We start from the raw sequence: 16,601 nt of genomic DNA on the forward strand, positions 1-16,601 counted from the left end.
TTTCTAATGGTTAAGGAGTGAGTGAGGGAGGGAGTATATATAGAGAAATTTAGTAGTAAAAGAAAAGGAGAAAAATAAGATAACAATTTGAAAGAGCAAAGAATTTCTAGACTGAGAACCAGAAGAGATTTCCAAACCTATACAGTCCAGTCGAGGAAATCCATCAACTGAGGAGTTTACATTATTGTTCTAAAACACACAGGGAATACTCTTCAAGGTTGAGATTTGAACCCAGGTTCTATAAGCTGTAGAAAAAGAGGTTCTTAATCTTTTTTATTGTTGTTGTTTGTAATCCTGTTTTGTTCATGGACCCTATTAGCAGTCTAGAGAAATCTATAAACCCAAACTTAGAATGTTTTTAAATGCATTAAATAAAATACATATTACAAAGGAAAACTTGAGTATCTCAAGTTAAATATTTCTGAGGTTGTTAAAAAGGAAAGAATAAGCAAGGGAAAAAAAGATTAAGATCCAAGAAAAAAGGAGATAATTGATGGACAAGATCCTAAAAGATAGAATAGGGTCAAATAAAATAGATAAAAGATAGTATACTAGAAAGCAGAAGGAATACATGTAGAGCTAATCTGTGACAAAATGTGTTATAATGGCCTTGACATTTACCAGCCTCCACAGGTAACTTTGATGAAACAGTCAGATGGCATATGACTGAAGAAGACTGGCATCATGTCCCATCCGGCATGTCAGCAACATGATCTAAAAACAAATACATGTTTTCTTAGGTGTGTGTCTCAAGAATACATATAGAAGCATACAACTATTTCTCAATTTATGTCCTCCCTTTCAATGCTTCTGAATTGTATCACTGAAAAGTTTTCCCAGATATCTGCAAATGCATTTTGTATTCTCAGGTATTTGTGGCTTCTACATGCTTTGTTAAATCCACAAGAATGTTGCACAAAAGAGACTGAATAATACTGGGCCTATTACAAAAGAATGAATCACTCTACTCTTCAGGAGGTATGGGGCAGTTAGAGTCTTCCCTTGATTTGAATGGCCATTGCATCATTGTGGAGACTAGAATGTCAAGGTACTTCTATACACACCCACACTGAATTAGGATCTGTCAGAATCAAAGTATATTGATGGTGGCAAATATTTCTCTGAGATTTGTGAATATAACAGAGCTATAAAAGAAATGGAACAATCTCAAGAAGAGAGCATGGCTTAACCATAAAAGACCTCTCTTATTGGATTGCCTACTTTCCTTTGTCATTTCTTAGAAGTATTCAGAAATGAAAGTACAAATTTTAGTATGTAGGGGTATGTAGGGAGATTAATGCAGTCAACTTTTTTTCCCCCAATAGTATTTTATTTTTCTAATACATACAAAGATAAGTTTTCAACTTAAAAAAAAAAACTACTGATGAAATTTTTTAGATTATAATATGTACAAGTTCCCATCTGACTCTTTCGTTATTAGAATCCAAACTCTTTGAAAGCAAAGGCTGCATCATAGCTTTATTTGAGTCCAAAGCACTTAGCAAAACAATTTGAATTTGAGTTGGGGACTGGGTAGAAGGTCTTGATCCAGACCAGTGATTTCACTTACAGAATTTGGAATTTCAAAACCTAAGTTTGAATGTTGGCTTTTTGTACTTACTTGCTAGCTGTATGACCTTGAGCAAGCCACAAAACCTTTTTTATGAAATAAAGGGCTATACTAGATGACTTCTATTATCTTCTAGATAACAGGATGTATGAACCTGTTATACTGGTGTGGAAAGAATTTCCACAAACTTTTCTATAATGGGCTTTCTTAGAAAGTTGCTGGGAGTGTTGAGTTATATGCAGTTAATACATATACCAAATAGGGCTTGAATCCTGTCAGATATAGGTCAAGTCTTTGAGGAAAAAAAATTGGCATTCGACATGAACCAATTCTGTTGATTTTTAATGCAGAGGGTAGGATGAACATAATTGTCTGCTTGATAAAGAATTACATTGAAATTAGAAAAGCATTTTTAAATCAATAACTGAAGGATACAAATGCTTACAATTAAAAGAGGATAAATAGGGTCTCAGTAACTTTTAAGAATGTGAAAGGATCACCAAAAAGATAATAAAAAATTTGAGAACAGCTCTTCTAGCTAATCTTTATAAACCTTTTTGAATCTGGACCCTGTCTAACCTGTTACCTCTACTTCCAAGTTATCTATGTCTTTATCCATGTCATCAATAAAGGTGTTAAACTGTACAGAGCCAGGAATGTCACCTAGGGTACATGACTTAGGTAATGTTTCTCCAATCTGATAATGTATTAAATCAATAAGTATTAATTAAGCACAAACTATGTGCTGGGACATTCTTATAGGCAGTGGGGATAAAAAATAGGAAAATAGTTTCTTGCTTTCAAGGAACTACCAATCCATTGGGGATTTTACATATATCTATATCTATATCTATACATCTATATCTATATATCTATATCTATATCTATATATCTATATCTATATAACACATATATAGATACACACACATACAAAAAAAGGTATAAAATAAAGTTTTTCAGAGGCAGATAGGATAGAAAGTATTAGAGGATATCTTCCTAAATTCAAATCTGACTTCAATCACTCATTAGTTGTGTTATTCTGGGCAAATCACTTCACCCTATTTACCTCATCTGTAAAATGGGCTAGAGAAGGAAATGGCAAACCATACTAGTATCTTTGCCAAGAAAACCCCAGATGGGGCCATGAAAAGCTGGATATACCAGAAATGGAACAACTACCACCATCACCACCATCTTTTTTTTTTTTTCTGAGGACAGGAGAGTGAACAACAATACACATTTTTTGGGGGGGGTGTAGGGGAGGAATAAACATTAGCAAATGGAGAAAATTAGAGGTTTCTTGTAGAAACTGGTAAAAAACTGAGTTTTGAAGGAAACTAGGAATTCTAAGAAGCAGAAATAAGAAGCAAAGCACAAGCATAGGAAACAGTCTTTTCAAAGGCACAAAAATGGAAGATGAAAAGCCATTGGGGAGGAAGCACAGGAAGGATGGCATGGTTGGACTATAGGAAAGTAATGTATAATAAGGCTAGAAAGGTAAAGCCAGATCATGAAAGATTTTAAATGCCAACTATGAGTTTATATTTAATCCAAAAACAGTTGGAAGCCACTGGACTTTATTGAGTACAAGATCAGACCTACACTTGAGGAAAATGACTTTTTGGCAGCTCTGTGGAGGATGGATTGGAGTGAGAAAAGAATTGAGGCAGGCAGTCCAATTAGACAAATTTTATTAACTTCTCCTTGGATCCGTTAACCAGTTCCAAATCTACCTAATTGTACTCTCATGTAGTGCACAATCCCTCCATTTTATTGGCAAGCATAGTAAGAAAGGTGTTGTCAAGTGTTTTTCTCAAATCTAAATATATAATGTCTACAACAAGCTTCTGATATATCAATCTAGTTACTCTGTTAGAAAATATGAAGTTAATCTATTAACATTTTTTAAAATTTATTTTTCTTCACTGAGAAATGAGTATGGACCACAACATAACATTTCCACGCTTTGTTTGCTTGCATGTTTTTTTCTTCTCAAGTTATTTTTACCTCCTTTATAAATCCGATCTTTCCTGTGCAACAAGATAACTGTATAAATATGTATACATATATTGTATTTAACATATACTTTAACTTATTTAACATGTATGGGGCTACCTGCCATCTAGGGGAGGGGGTGGGGAGAAGGGGAAAAGTTGGAACAGAAATTTTTGCAAGGGTTGAAAAATTACCTATGCATATGTTTTGTATATAAAAAGCTATAATAAAAAAATTAAATTAAAAAATAAAAATTTCTTCTTAGTATTCACAGCTAATTTTCCACAATTAATCTCCTGTGTTCTGGAATTTTACTTGGGACAAAAGTTGGGGTCATTTGTGTATAGTTTTCAGACTCCAGTCTCATTTATATTCAGTACATTTGCCTTTTTTCCAGTCCTATCTCTCACAGGTGACAGACAATTGTTTAATCAGTTCTTTAGGATATAGGTCCTCTGGATCTAGTGACATAAACTCATTAATATGTTTTCTGACCATATCATTATTTTGTTTTCTATTTCATGTGAACCATTTTGTGCTCTTTCCTAGGAAGATGACATTATCTTTCCTTTGGGCCTTTCCTTGCTTCCAACATAGCTAAATAAAAAATAAAACCGAACCCAAAACAAAATTTAATAACCCTTTTTTCTGGCTTTAACATTCACTGCCAATCTGAATTCTTACAGGACATTAATGCAGGACGACACTATTCTTCTGTTTTCATTCTCAAGTAACCCAAGAAATTTATTTCATCTTTGTATAGCTCCCCTTTTGTCTAGTTTTTGGAATAACATTTTTTTGCCTTCAGAATTTGATATTTGATTTATAAAAATCCAATATACTTTTAAAAACCTATGTTTCTGTTACATTAAATACTTTTGTATTAAGCAGTAAAACAGAAAAAGGTTTGAAATTGTCTCAGACCACTGTTACTCACTGAAAACCTCAGTCTATTAGTGCATATGTGTGTGTGTGTGTCTAAAGTCTATTGTAAATGAGAAAAATGTAATTGAGATAAGCATTAAGATATGACCTCCTATATATTATAACTCAAATTATATTTGGACAGTTCAAGTTGTTGCCTGCTTCATATTTCATCACTGTGCTTACTCATTTTGGCTTAATAAAAACTTCTATTTCAATTCTCTTCTTTTACTGGTTCACAGAATAGTTTCCACTGAAGATGCTGAACATGTTTAAACAAATGCAATAGCCCACATTCAGTTCAGTTTGCTTTATGACTGTCTGCCAAATTGTCTTTCCTGCAGAGGTAGCCCAACCCTGAAGGCAGAATGACAAAGGCAAATATTCTTAAATGGCAATGACTCAGTCCAGATCCCCAGTCTATTTTAGCATGTATCAGAAGGTTATTTGGTTAGTACTGAATCAGAGCAAAAGAAGTTGGATGTTTGGAAAGGAATAGCTCTCCTCCATTTACCTGCTCCTCATACTGTATCCTAGAATAGTTCTTAATGAAAGAATCATTAAATGGCATAATTTAGAGTAGAACACAATTATAGTATATTCATTCTTATATATTTGTATATGCTCAGTAGTAGAAGCTGTAGCAGCTCAAATAATTGTTGGGAAGTCCTAAGTAATTTTTAACACTTGCTTTCATTGATTCATTTATGTACTCAATAAAAATTTACTGAGGAGATAATGTGTGCAAATTACTGTGAAGAATACATACTGAATAAGACATGGGTAGACCTGTATACTTTATGATTTAGTAAGAGTAATAAGATGTTGACATTGGAATCAGAGGGGAGAGAGAAAGCAGATCAGTTCTGTAGGTGTTCAGGATAGCTTCTATGTCAGTATTTTGATGACATTATCCTCCTCTACACCATGGCTATTTCTGAATAGATAACTGGTATGAGTCATTAAATTGAGAGTACCCAGTTATTTGTGAGCTGATTCTGCCCAATAAAGAGCAGTTGGCTACCAAAGCTGAAATGTTGGGAACACTGGAAAGAAGTGAATACTATATTTTAGAATTTGTAATAAGGGAAGGAATGCAGGGCAAACCCTAAACTTGGAGAGAAGAGATTTCATAGAGTTCAGAAAAAGAATAGGTAGGAGAAAGTTGAATCAAAAGTGATGGGATGCTCTTAGGAAAAAAAAAATCTGACACAAACACTAGTGATTCTGATGGAGAATAAAGGGAGAAAGGACTTAAAAGACTGATGTGGTTGCTCAGGAAATTTCTAGACCATCTTGGAACTCTAAGAAAGGGATGCAAAGAAGATGAAAGCAAGGGAAGTTTACTGAGAATGAATACACAACAGTGGCGTGGTCCAATAAGAATAATGCTAGGTGTACTAAAGCTCAGAATAAGCTAAAAATTTCAATGTATACTAAAGGAAATAAAAAAAATATTTTTATTGCTATATTGAGAGTAAGACTAAGATCAAAGAAGGGATTAGATCATGGCTCATGATAGAGGGAAAATAACAGATGATGGAGCACTACTCAACATGGTTTTTTGTTTTTTTACTAGGAAGAACAATCTTCAGTCTGATATGAACAGAACAAAAATGATTAACAAAGAGTTGAAACACAAGATAATTAAAGAAATGGTAAGAAAATGCCCTGAATAACTTCTAATCATTAAATGCAGATAAAATACATTTCAGAGAGAACTAGCAGGCGTCACTGACCACTGAACTGTAATCACCCACCAATCTTCTGAAAATTATGAAAAATGAGGAAAGTACTTGTAGATGGATTAACATTCCAGTTTTCCAAAAAAGAAGTAACTGATCAGGTGGTAGACTGGTGAGCTTTACTTTGATTTCTGGAAAATTCTAGAATATATTAATAAAGGGATGATTTATAAGCATGTAGAAAGGGAAATCATGTCCCTTAAGAGTGGACACAGATTTATCAAGATTAACTTAATCTAGACTAAATTCAGTTTCTTTTTGTGATTGATTTAGTGGGTAAGGGAAATGCTATAAACAAAGTATTTAAGTCTTAGCAGGTATTTGATAACTTGTCATGATATCTTTATGGATAATATGAAGAAATGTAAATGACATACTGTAATCTAGTGGAATAAGCAATAGAGTTTCCCAAAACCACTAAGTATTGATAGCAACCATAAAGCTGGAACAATGAACAAGATCAAATAGAACAAAATTGAGTAAACTACACATGCATTTTGGCAAGTTTAAAAAAACAAACTGCAGAAATATCACATTTCTTGAACCACTATTACAAAGAAAGGATAGTTAACATGTGTGAATATGTGTGAAATAGTCAAGATGTGTGAACAAATCTGAGGGTTTTATTAGTCTACAACCTCAAAATGAGTCAACAAACTGTAGAATATGGAGGCTAAAAAAAAAAAAAAGGTAGAATTTAGAGAAGCAAAATGTAAAGAATATGGGAGTTAATGATTGTTACCCTCTATTCTGATCAGTTGAAATAGTTCGACAAGGTCTTGTGAGATATTGACAATTGCCTGATGGAGAATGAATATTATGGTAAGTTTAGAAACTCTGTCATGGAGAAGATCAGTTGAAGGATCTACGTATTCTCAGTTTGGAGCAAAGAATTTGGAGGGACAAAAAATCTGTCTTCAAGAATTTGAAAAGTGGCCATGTGCAAGAAGGATTAGAATCGTTCTTTGGTCCCCAAAGGTCATAGATAGGAGTAACGGGCCGACTGCAGGGGCCGACTGCAGGGGCCGACTGCAGAGGCCGACTTTGTCTCAAAATAAGTAAAACTTTCTAACACATTTGTCCAATGGTAAAGGCTGCTTCTCCATCATTTAATAGGGATAGAGCTTAGACTTGTGATTTCGAATTAGTTTAAGAACTCCCAGGAAAGGAAGCACCCTTTATAGCAATACTAAAAAGTGCTTTCTTGACAATTTAGGTCCTTAAGAGAGTTACTTAAAATGTGCAGAGATTAAACGACTTGCCTAGAGTCACACAAAATGGGCCAGTGTGGATCAAAATTTTGAACTTAAAAAGTCTTCTCATTTTTTGAGCTGGTTTTAAGACCGGCTCACTATCTAATCTGTGGCCCAGAAGAATCACTTTAAAGCAATCAAACTAGTTATCATAAAAACTTTGTGTCCTGAAGTTGACCATAGCTTCTTTAGATCTCTTTGTCCTCCCCTTCATTATAAATTATTAGGGAAACTATAGGTAAACTCATGTTTTGAACTTTTCATGCTTGCAAGGTATTTGGATAAAATAATACCTAATGTGTTACTATTTAAGAAAAATGGCCAAAGAAAAATACTAAGTGTATTTAAAGTTATTTTAAAATGAGAGCAGGTGATAATCTCTTTCTTTGCATTTTAAGTGCTCAGTACAGTGCCTGGCACATAGTAGGTGCTTATTGACTTGTGACTTCTAAAGATCGAGAGAGATGAGGCTAATCGAGATCTTGATCTGGGATGTGTATCTTTCGAGAGTTTTCATTTCAGCATCATTCTTCTGAGTAAACCGACCGACTTCTCTTTTCCCCTTTCTTTCTGCATTCTCTCATCACCAAACCGGTAGTATTGGTCGGAAGGTACGAGAATCATTCCATTTTCCTCTCAGATCCCCACTTCCATTAGCCCTTTCCTTAGTGACTGGTTTGATGCAGTAACGGGACCATTACTTTGTTCATTTCCAACACCGTACATTCACAAAAATTTCACCCCATGCAAACCGGAGAGTCTTTTTGGTATGAAACTTGTACTTTTCAGAACTCCATTTTCTTCTCCCTCTCTTCGGCCTTTATGGAAAGTCTTGGATTTGAAAAAAAAAAAAAACAACTCCAACACAGTTCTCGAGGGTGACAAACTTTTATTCTTTTCTCGATTTATTATTTTACTTGGCGCAAACTGCCAAGAATCATATTAAAATGTTAAACTTGCATTTTAATGCCTCCTCTTCTAAGTCTCTTAGTTTCGATAACATTCACATTGGTTTTGTTTTTTAAACTTCAATCTTTCACTTGCCACGGGTGTTCTTCTATCCTCTCCTTTTACAAATCCTTTTTTTTTTTTTTTTTTTTTTAATCTTCCAGAGCATCCACAGGGGCCCATATGAGAAAAACGAAGAGAGGACTCCTTTCTATCATCTCTGCTCTTAATATTTCTGGCCCGCCAAACCGCGCACATGGGTCGATCTCCACATTTTTGACTGTGTATATTTTGACATCCCTTCTGTTTATAGGATTCAGAGAGGATTCAAATCTTGTCTGATTTTCCTTCTGTGCATAAGTTGTTCTTATTTTCTTTTTCTATACTTTCTGGTCTATTTTAGGCGTGCCAACTTCTTCTTTTTGGACCGTTGTCCATATCCAAGCATCTCTTGAGCCTGACCTAATTCTGGAAGTCAATTATTGTGGTTCTATAGGCCTCCTTTTGCCAAAACTCATGGTTGGGCTCCAGGAAGAGGAAAAAACCTTCTCGTCTAGACTTGTTGGCGCGTGTTCACTTGGACTTTTTAGAAAATGTAGCCCAGAAATGCTCTCTCATCCGCATCCCGAGCAAGGACTTGAAGTGCGAGTGGAGCAGGGAGTGGGAAAGCCAGGACAGCCCTCGCCGGGTGATTCACAGGCTCTAACAGGTGCGTAGCTGCAGCTGCGCTCCCATCCTAAGCCTAGAGTGTGAGGAATAAGACTTTTCAGGGGGAAGGGGGTGGAGCCAATAGGGAGGCCCAATCAGGTCAATGTAGGCCGCCGTTATTCATCTCCTAGCAACTAAGGGATCCAATGGGAAGGAACTTAGGTAGAGGGAAGCGCGGGGGAGGGGTGGGAAACCTGCGGCCCTAGGGAGGGGAGGCAGTGCAGAAGGGGGCGGAGCCTAAACTGGGGAGACAGTCGAGGAGGCGGGGCCTAGGGAAGGGAGGCTCAGCCTGAGGCGCCTCATTCTTGGGCCTGGCAGTTGGGGATTGTAGCTGCTGAGGGGAGTCTGGTGGTCTTAAGCGAGGAGCCCCTCACACCCCCCCCCCCCGCCCGTGGGGGGGGCCATGACTGGTGAGTGCCCCCCCCTCAGGGTGGGGTCACTGTGACGTGCCCAGCAAAGACTTAGGAGCGTAGGTGGAGGGGGCGCCATTGATTGGGGGGAGGGGGTTAGGGTTGGAGGTGGGGGCTAGGGTGGGGGTGGGGGGGTGGGAAGAAGTCTTCTCTGCGGCTGGGAATGCAGCGAGGCGGGGGCAGGACTGGGAGGTGAGTGGTCGCCGCCCTTGCACCTGGATCTGCGCCCCTCCCCCTCCTCTGGGAGGCGCCGTTGCAGCCGTTGGCCCCAGGGAGAGGCTGAGGCCCGGATTAGCTGCTGTTCCCCTCCCCCTACGTCCCCTCCTCGAGCAGAGAGTCCTGGGCGTTGGGGGGGAGGGGCTGGGCTTCAGGTGGGGGACGCGCTGGGGGGGAGGGGAGAGCGGGGCCTGGACCCCCTGCAGGGGGAACAGGTGCCTGCCAGAAGGCATCGACGTGGGGGCGGCGGCCTCCCGGGTGAAGGTGAAATAAGGCAGGCGGGGCTCTTTGCTCTGCGCAGACCCTTGGTGGGCGGGGAAGGTGGGTTCTGGGGAGGACCCTCGGCCGCGCCAATGCTGCTGTCGGAGCTCCGGCGCTCGAGGCTGACGGCTCCACGCCTTCCCCGCGGCCTGGACGAAGCGTGGTGGGGCCGAGGCGCGCGGGCACGCGGGCACGAGTGGGGCCGGGGGCGTCCGCCCACAGCCAGCCTTCTCCGGCGCTTCCCCGGAGGCCTGTCGCGGCTCGGTGCGGGAGTGGCGAGATTTGATAGTGGACTGCCGGGAGTCGTCTTGAGCTGCCGGAGCTGCCGTGTGCTGCGAGCCTTGGCAGCGGAGCAGTGCCAGGCTCGGGGGTAGGGCGCACAGCGCGGTGCGGGGCTGGGCCCGGAGGCCCCGGGGGGAGGCCGCTGCGGTCGGGCCGGGCTCGAGGGGGCGCTGGGAGGGCCGCCGGCTCCCTTAACATCTCTCGGAAGAGGAGGGATGGGGCTCCCCGGAGTAAGGTGGAGAATCGGGGTGACGGCGCGGAGCTGTGCTCCTGCTTGGTGGGGCGTGGTGGTGGTGGACTGCCTGGAGTACCGTGAACTGTGGGGGGTTCTGCGGGGATGAGGCTCCCGGGAGTGATACCATGCTGTGGAGTGGGGCGGCGGGGCGCCCGAGACCTGTGGACTGCCCGGAGTGTACTGTAGGATGCAGTAGGATGTGATGAAGCACGGTGCAGTGCTGAGATATTGTGTGAGAAGGCACAGTCTAGTGGGACTGCAATGTGGGGAGGGGTCTGCTGCCGGATCACACTGCTCAGAGGAGAAGAGGGTGTGTACAAGATGGGGCTCCCGGAGCGGTGTCCTCCCATGGAGTGGGGCGGCGGGGCGCTCTGACACCTGTGGACTGCCTGGAGTACCGTAGTGTGGGGAGATGAGGCGGCTGCTCAGAGCTATAGTGTGGTGCTGTGCTCGGGGGAGAGAGGATGGCAGGCCAGCATGCCCGAGCGGCGCTGCGCGCCCTACACTGCCTCATGGCGCGGCGGGGAGTCGTGTAGTGCGGAGTGATGGGACCCCAAATCAGACGGGGCAGCACCACTCGTGTGAGATTGGGCTTAGCGTTAGGCTACTGTAGAGTGCGAGAATGGTGGTGTGCTGCTTGGGGTACTGTGATGCTACATGGTATGGTACTGTACTTACAGTGCTGCTGCACCAGGGTATGCTGCTCCGAGCAGCGCTGCAATAGTATATCGTGCAATATTATATACTACATTATGTAATGCAATAATAGCATTATATATTTTACTATAAAATAATGTATATATCATGCAGAGTGTAACATGGGGCTGTATAATAATAGCCGACTACTTGGAATAATATGACATACTTAATTTAAGAGTATTAGGATCATATATTATATTATTTGGAGTACTATTATGATAGATAACATGATATATTTAGACATCAATAATATCATGGTCGTCTACTAAAAGCAAGGTGATAGTATTATATAATCCTACATTATTGTACTACTCAATTATATAATCCTACATTATTGTACTACTCAAAGGATTGTAATGATCTTATTTAACATAATACCTGAAGTAATGTAATATTACATATTATACTCATATATAATTATATTCAGATCTATAATAATATAGTATACTACCTAATACAAGAATGGTATTTTATTTGACTCTAGTAGTTGAGATAGACTATAAACATGGCATGCTTATAGTACTGTAGAAATATACCACCTATATACCACTAATAATATAATTCAAATCCTGTAATATGTAATGTAGTATTATGTTCTTATGAGTTTTGTGATAAAATTGATATGTATTCAGTGCTATATATTACATACTAAGTATGTAAAATATATCAGATTTAGAGTACTGTAAAGTAACATCATGTTGTTCCTTTGCATCGGACTTTTCATGACTGCATTTTGTTGTTTCTTGGCAAGGACATTAAAAAAATTGGCAATTTCTTTCACCAATTCATTTTAGAGGAAAATGAGATAAATGAGTTTAGTGACTTGAAAGGGTGGGGAAGAGGGTGTCACATAGCTACTATCTGAGACTGGATTTGAACAAAGCTTCCTGACTCCAGGCCCAGTTCTGCATCTCCTGTGCTCTCTAGCTTCCCCAATATAACAAAAAACTTAAATAACATACTAGTTAGAGTTCTTTAATATATAATATAGAGTACTATGATAATGTATTATTACTATTTAAATGTTGTATAATATAATATACTATAATAATTTGTGGTACAGGATATTATATAGTATATATTAACATTATACTCAGTGTAATAATGATATACTAGACTACTATAACACAATGTACTGTGATAGCATTATATAATAATGTCATAACAGTGTATGGAAGAGTACTTTGTGGTATAACATTCTCATGATCCTATAATATATAATATTACATAGAGTAGGATAATAGGACAATACTAAAGTATATTATTATAGAGTGATGTAATATATACTGCATAGAGTAATTATGTTTATAGTACTGTAGTAGTATATAATAAAGTGCTATAATTTATAAAATACATTACTGTTACATATGTATAACTTAAAATGCTGTAATATGTCTAGAGTACTATAATCATAATATATAGCAATATAATTATGTAATAACACATAATGAACACTAGCTAACATTCATATAAGGCAAGGTTTGCTGAATTCTTTACATAATCTGATTTGATCATATTAGCTACTGCAATAAATCTTTCCACTCACATCCCTATTTTCTGGAGGAAAATAATTATGACTGGCTGACCCTTCAGAAGCCTCCTTCCCCCTCCCTAACATTTATAGATTTAAAGATGTCAAATGTTTATATACATTTATTTTTGTATGCCTTGACATATTCCAATTGCTTAGTGAAGATTTGTTTGTTGATTGTTGATTTTTGAGATAATTGTCATTTCTTTATCAACATACTCCATGTGAATCATTGAAGTTAGGGAGGAACCAGTAAGCCATAGGGATATCTTAAGATTTGAGTAATCCATGGAATTAAATTCTTAGCAATTTCAAATCTGGAGGGAAATATTTTGGGATTAGACCTACATTTTTGATGCAAAAGATATACATTAGAAAGGTGATCACAAATCATTTTGGGTGTAATATGGTACTGACCTAGGCCTTGGGACTGAGAATATAGAAAGTCTTAGATTTGCCAAATCACTGCTAAGGAATGACTCTGTGGCCTTGAGCAAATTATTCCCAGCTTCAGGGTGTAGCTCTTTTCCTTGTCAAGAGTAAGTAAAAGTAAGTAAAAGTAATTTGAATATTAATTATTAAAACATTTGCCAGCTTTAGATTTTATTTGAAATAGAGTAGATCCAATCAACATTTGTAAAGAGATATGACTGGCTAAAAATATTTTTAAAGGGGCAGCTAGGTGTCGCAGCGGATAGAGCACCAGCCTTGAATTCTGGAGGACTAGAGTTCAAATTTGGTCTCAGACACTTAAGACTTCCTAGCTGTGTGACCCTGGGCAAGTCACTTAACCCTAACCTTGGGGGTGGGGAGGAAATAATATTTTTAAAATTTACAACTTGAAAAAGAAAAAAATGGCTTAAAAGACTTAGCTATGGGAGTTAAAAATTATTTGAAAGAAACAAGAGGTAGATATGTGGATTTTAAATGTATTAGGTGTAAAGCTAAATAGAAGTGGAGATAGCAAGACATAACTAGCAAGTTTAGACTTTTCATCCTAACTAAACCAACAACAAATGATCATTAAATAATTTCACATGTCATGTCATTAGCACATGTGAAATGTCATCAGAAACTGAGAATTAAAAATTTAAGACTTTTTGAATGATAAGATGGTTTAATAAAGTCATTTAAAACTCTCCTCTCCATATGGACAGTGAGATCTAAGCTAAAGCTTACAGATTCAATAACCTTATACAGCAGCTGGAAAAGAACTCTGCATAGGCCTAGTTATTTATTTACTTGGATGATTTCAGTGTGCTGAAGTGCTGGTCATAAACATATTAGCCCCTTCAAAGCACCTAATGTTCTAAACATTCTAGTGAAGCAGATCACAAAGATTGAAGCATTAATAGTTTTAAATTACCTGTCCAAGGTTGGCATAAAACCAGGATTATAGTTTCCAGACACATTTATACAATTAGGCCCTAAGGACTTTAAAGAATATTGATTTAAACGGCTTTTCACTTTCCCAAATTTGATCAATTTGTGTTTCTTTGACAATTAAAAATCTTTTAAAAAGTATTTCAGCATCACCTTTCTGTGCATGGTGGATATCTTAATGTGTGATTAGAGCCATTTGGTTTAAATAACCAAAAACCTGTTTTTTCTAATGCCAGCTAGTCATTTTGTAATTGTTTTTGCTTGAGGGATGAGAGTAATGAATATTGGAGACCTCACCAGAAAACTTGGATATCATCTCACTATGTAGATAAGGATAAAGATATAGAGAGAGCTTGATTGCAAATCCTGTTGCTCTTTTGTAATTAAAGTATATACTCCTAAAAAATGAATGAATTTATATATATATATATATATATATATATATATATATATATATATATATTTGATGGTCATTTTCACCTGAGAATAGCATTATTATTTATCCTAAGTATTTTTATGTATGCATTGTTATCCTGACTAATTTTTATAGATGTTTATGTAGCTTTAGAAGTAACTCATTCACAAGAATCTTGAATTGTGAAACTTTGTCTAACTCATAAAACTCATACAAGTATTTGAAGAAAAAATTACACACCCAACATTTAAGATCCTGAAGAAATATATCAAAAATCACTAAGGGTTTGTTTAAAAAGGGAGAATCAATCTGTTGATCTTCTTTGTTGATCAGAGTTCACTTTGTTTTGTTAAACATCATAAACTATAATCAAATGCTATCAACTCTTGATTTTTCAGTAGTTTTCTGTTATGTGGCGTCTTAGTGGCTTACTTACACACTCAGTTCCAGATTCCTGAAAGTAATAATCAGTAGGAAATCACAGAGTCAGTACAGATGGGACTGGGTGTCAGAAGTTCAATTAGTAGGGAGTCACAACATGGAAGAGATGGGGTGGTAGAATTATTTTAAATGATCTTTTTTGGGTCCCTTTGTCAGTGTGGATAATTGAGTTGACCTATTGTCAAGTAAAAGATATGGCAAATATGTATGGAGTACTCTGAGAAGGGTAGTCCATTCATTACTGATTAGAGGTGGGTGGGGAAGACATGGAAGAGGTGGCATTTGAGTTGAACTTCAAAGATTGAGTAGGAATTGATTTGTAAAGCAGTTTATAGAAATCTCTTGAAGAATGCTTTTCTTTGCTAGAAGAGAGAAGACATTCCAGGCATGGGAACAGCATAAACAGAGGCATGGAGGCTTGAAAATGTAGGGTACTTAAATTCCCTTTTGCTGGAACATTGAATATACAGAAGAGAGTACTATGAGATCAGGCTGGAAAACTATCCAGAAGTAGAATGGATTGCTTTGGGAAGTAGTGGGTTTTTGTTCCGGGGAGCTTCTTGAGACATTGTAGACAGAACTGCTTGTTAAATAATTGGATGTGAGAGGGAAAGAGAGAAGTCAAGGATAATGCCGAAGTTTTGAATGTAGGGCACTCTATGAATAGTGCTGCCCCAAATAGGTGTCAGAGTCTGAAGGAGAGAGAGCCCAAGATTAGTTTTGAAGTATTAAGGGGCTAGGTAAAGATGACTGACTTTTGTGTCATTAGAGATGTAGCTTTTATAGTGTAAAAGAGATGGCAGAACTAGAGACTACAAAGTTGATTTCATCTGAGGAAGAGATAGATGGTATTTGGAATACTATTAGAGTGTAGAGTAAGGAGAGAAGATTGAACAGGGTACCTGTTGGAACACTGATATTAAAGAGTTGGGAAAATGATGTGGGGCCTATGAAGGAAAAATAAGATGGGGAAGTAGAAAAATCAGGCAAGAGTTCTGAAGTCAAGTCACAAGAGGGATCAGAGTTGGTCTTGAGTGTGAAATATTTTTTAGAGGCCAAGGAGAATAAGGATTGAAAAAGAAGGATTAGATTTATTAATTAGAAAGTCAATGGAATTATCAGAAAGGCAGTTTTCTATAGAGAAGTGGAAAAAGATAAATCAGATCACAAAAGATTGTCAGGGAAATCTGGATAATGGGACGAGTCAGTGGAAACTAGTTTCATGGACAGATAAAACTTGAGTGAATCTCAGCTGCAACACTTAACTGTGACTTTGGACAAGTCATTTAACATTTTTATATTTCAATTTCCTTATCTACAAAATTTTGAGGGGTTGATCTAGGTGACCTTAAAATTCCATTCAGCTTGAAAATTTTATGAAGTGCATCTTTGGACAAATCATTTTATCTCATTGAATGCCACTTTCCTTTTACCTAAAATAGAGAATACTTATCTTCCTCAAAGAGTAGTTGTACATAAGTAAAATGTTTGATAAATTCTGGGTAAATTTTTAGTGGCCAGTGGACAGCTACGTTAGGAATGACAGGAACTGGTTATATTTATAATAATAATAGCTAACATTTAT

General features: G+C 37.9%; 1 protein-coding gene across 6 annotated transcripts in view; it reads left to right on the forward strand.

Annotated features, from left to right (window-relative positions):
* Window positions 1-9,174: 9,174 nt before the first annotated feature.
* The window catches only part of SSX2IP (SSX family member 2 interacting protein), a 101,903-nt gene continuing 94,476 nt past the window's right edge, over window positions 9,175-16,601 (forward strand). For 5 of the 6 annotated variants that reach the window (XM_074266361.1, XM_074266362.1, XM_074266366.1 and 2 more), the window contains exon 1: window positions 9,175-9,553. The gene's annotated coding sequence lies outside the window, so the exon portion shown is untranslated. Of the gene's footprint in view, window positions 9,554-9,723; window positions 9,746-16,601 lie in introns of those variants that run through there. The other variant, XM_074266363.1, reaches the window with a different exon arrangement.

The sequence above is a fragment of the Sminthopsis crassicaudata genome, chromosome 4, assembly GCF_048593235.1.
Source record: "Sminthopsis crassicaudata isolate SCR6 chromosome 4, ASM4859323v1, whole genome shotgun sequence".
Lineage (NCBI taxonomy): Eukaryota > Metazoa > Chordata > Mammalia > Dasyuromorphia > Dasyuridae > Sminthopsis > Sminthopsis crassicaudata.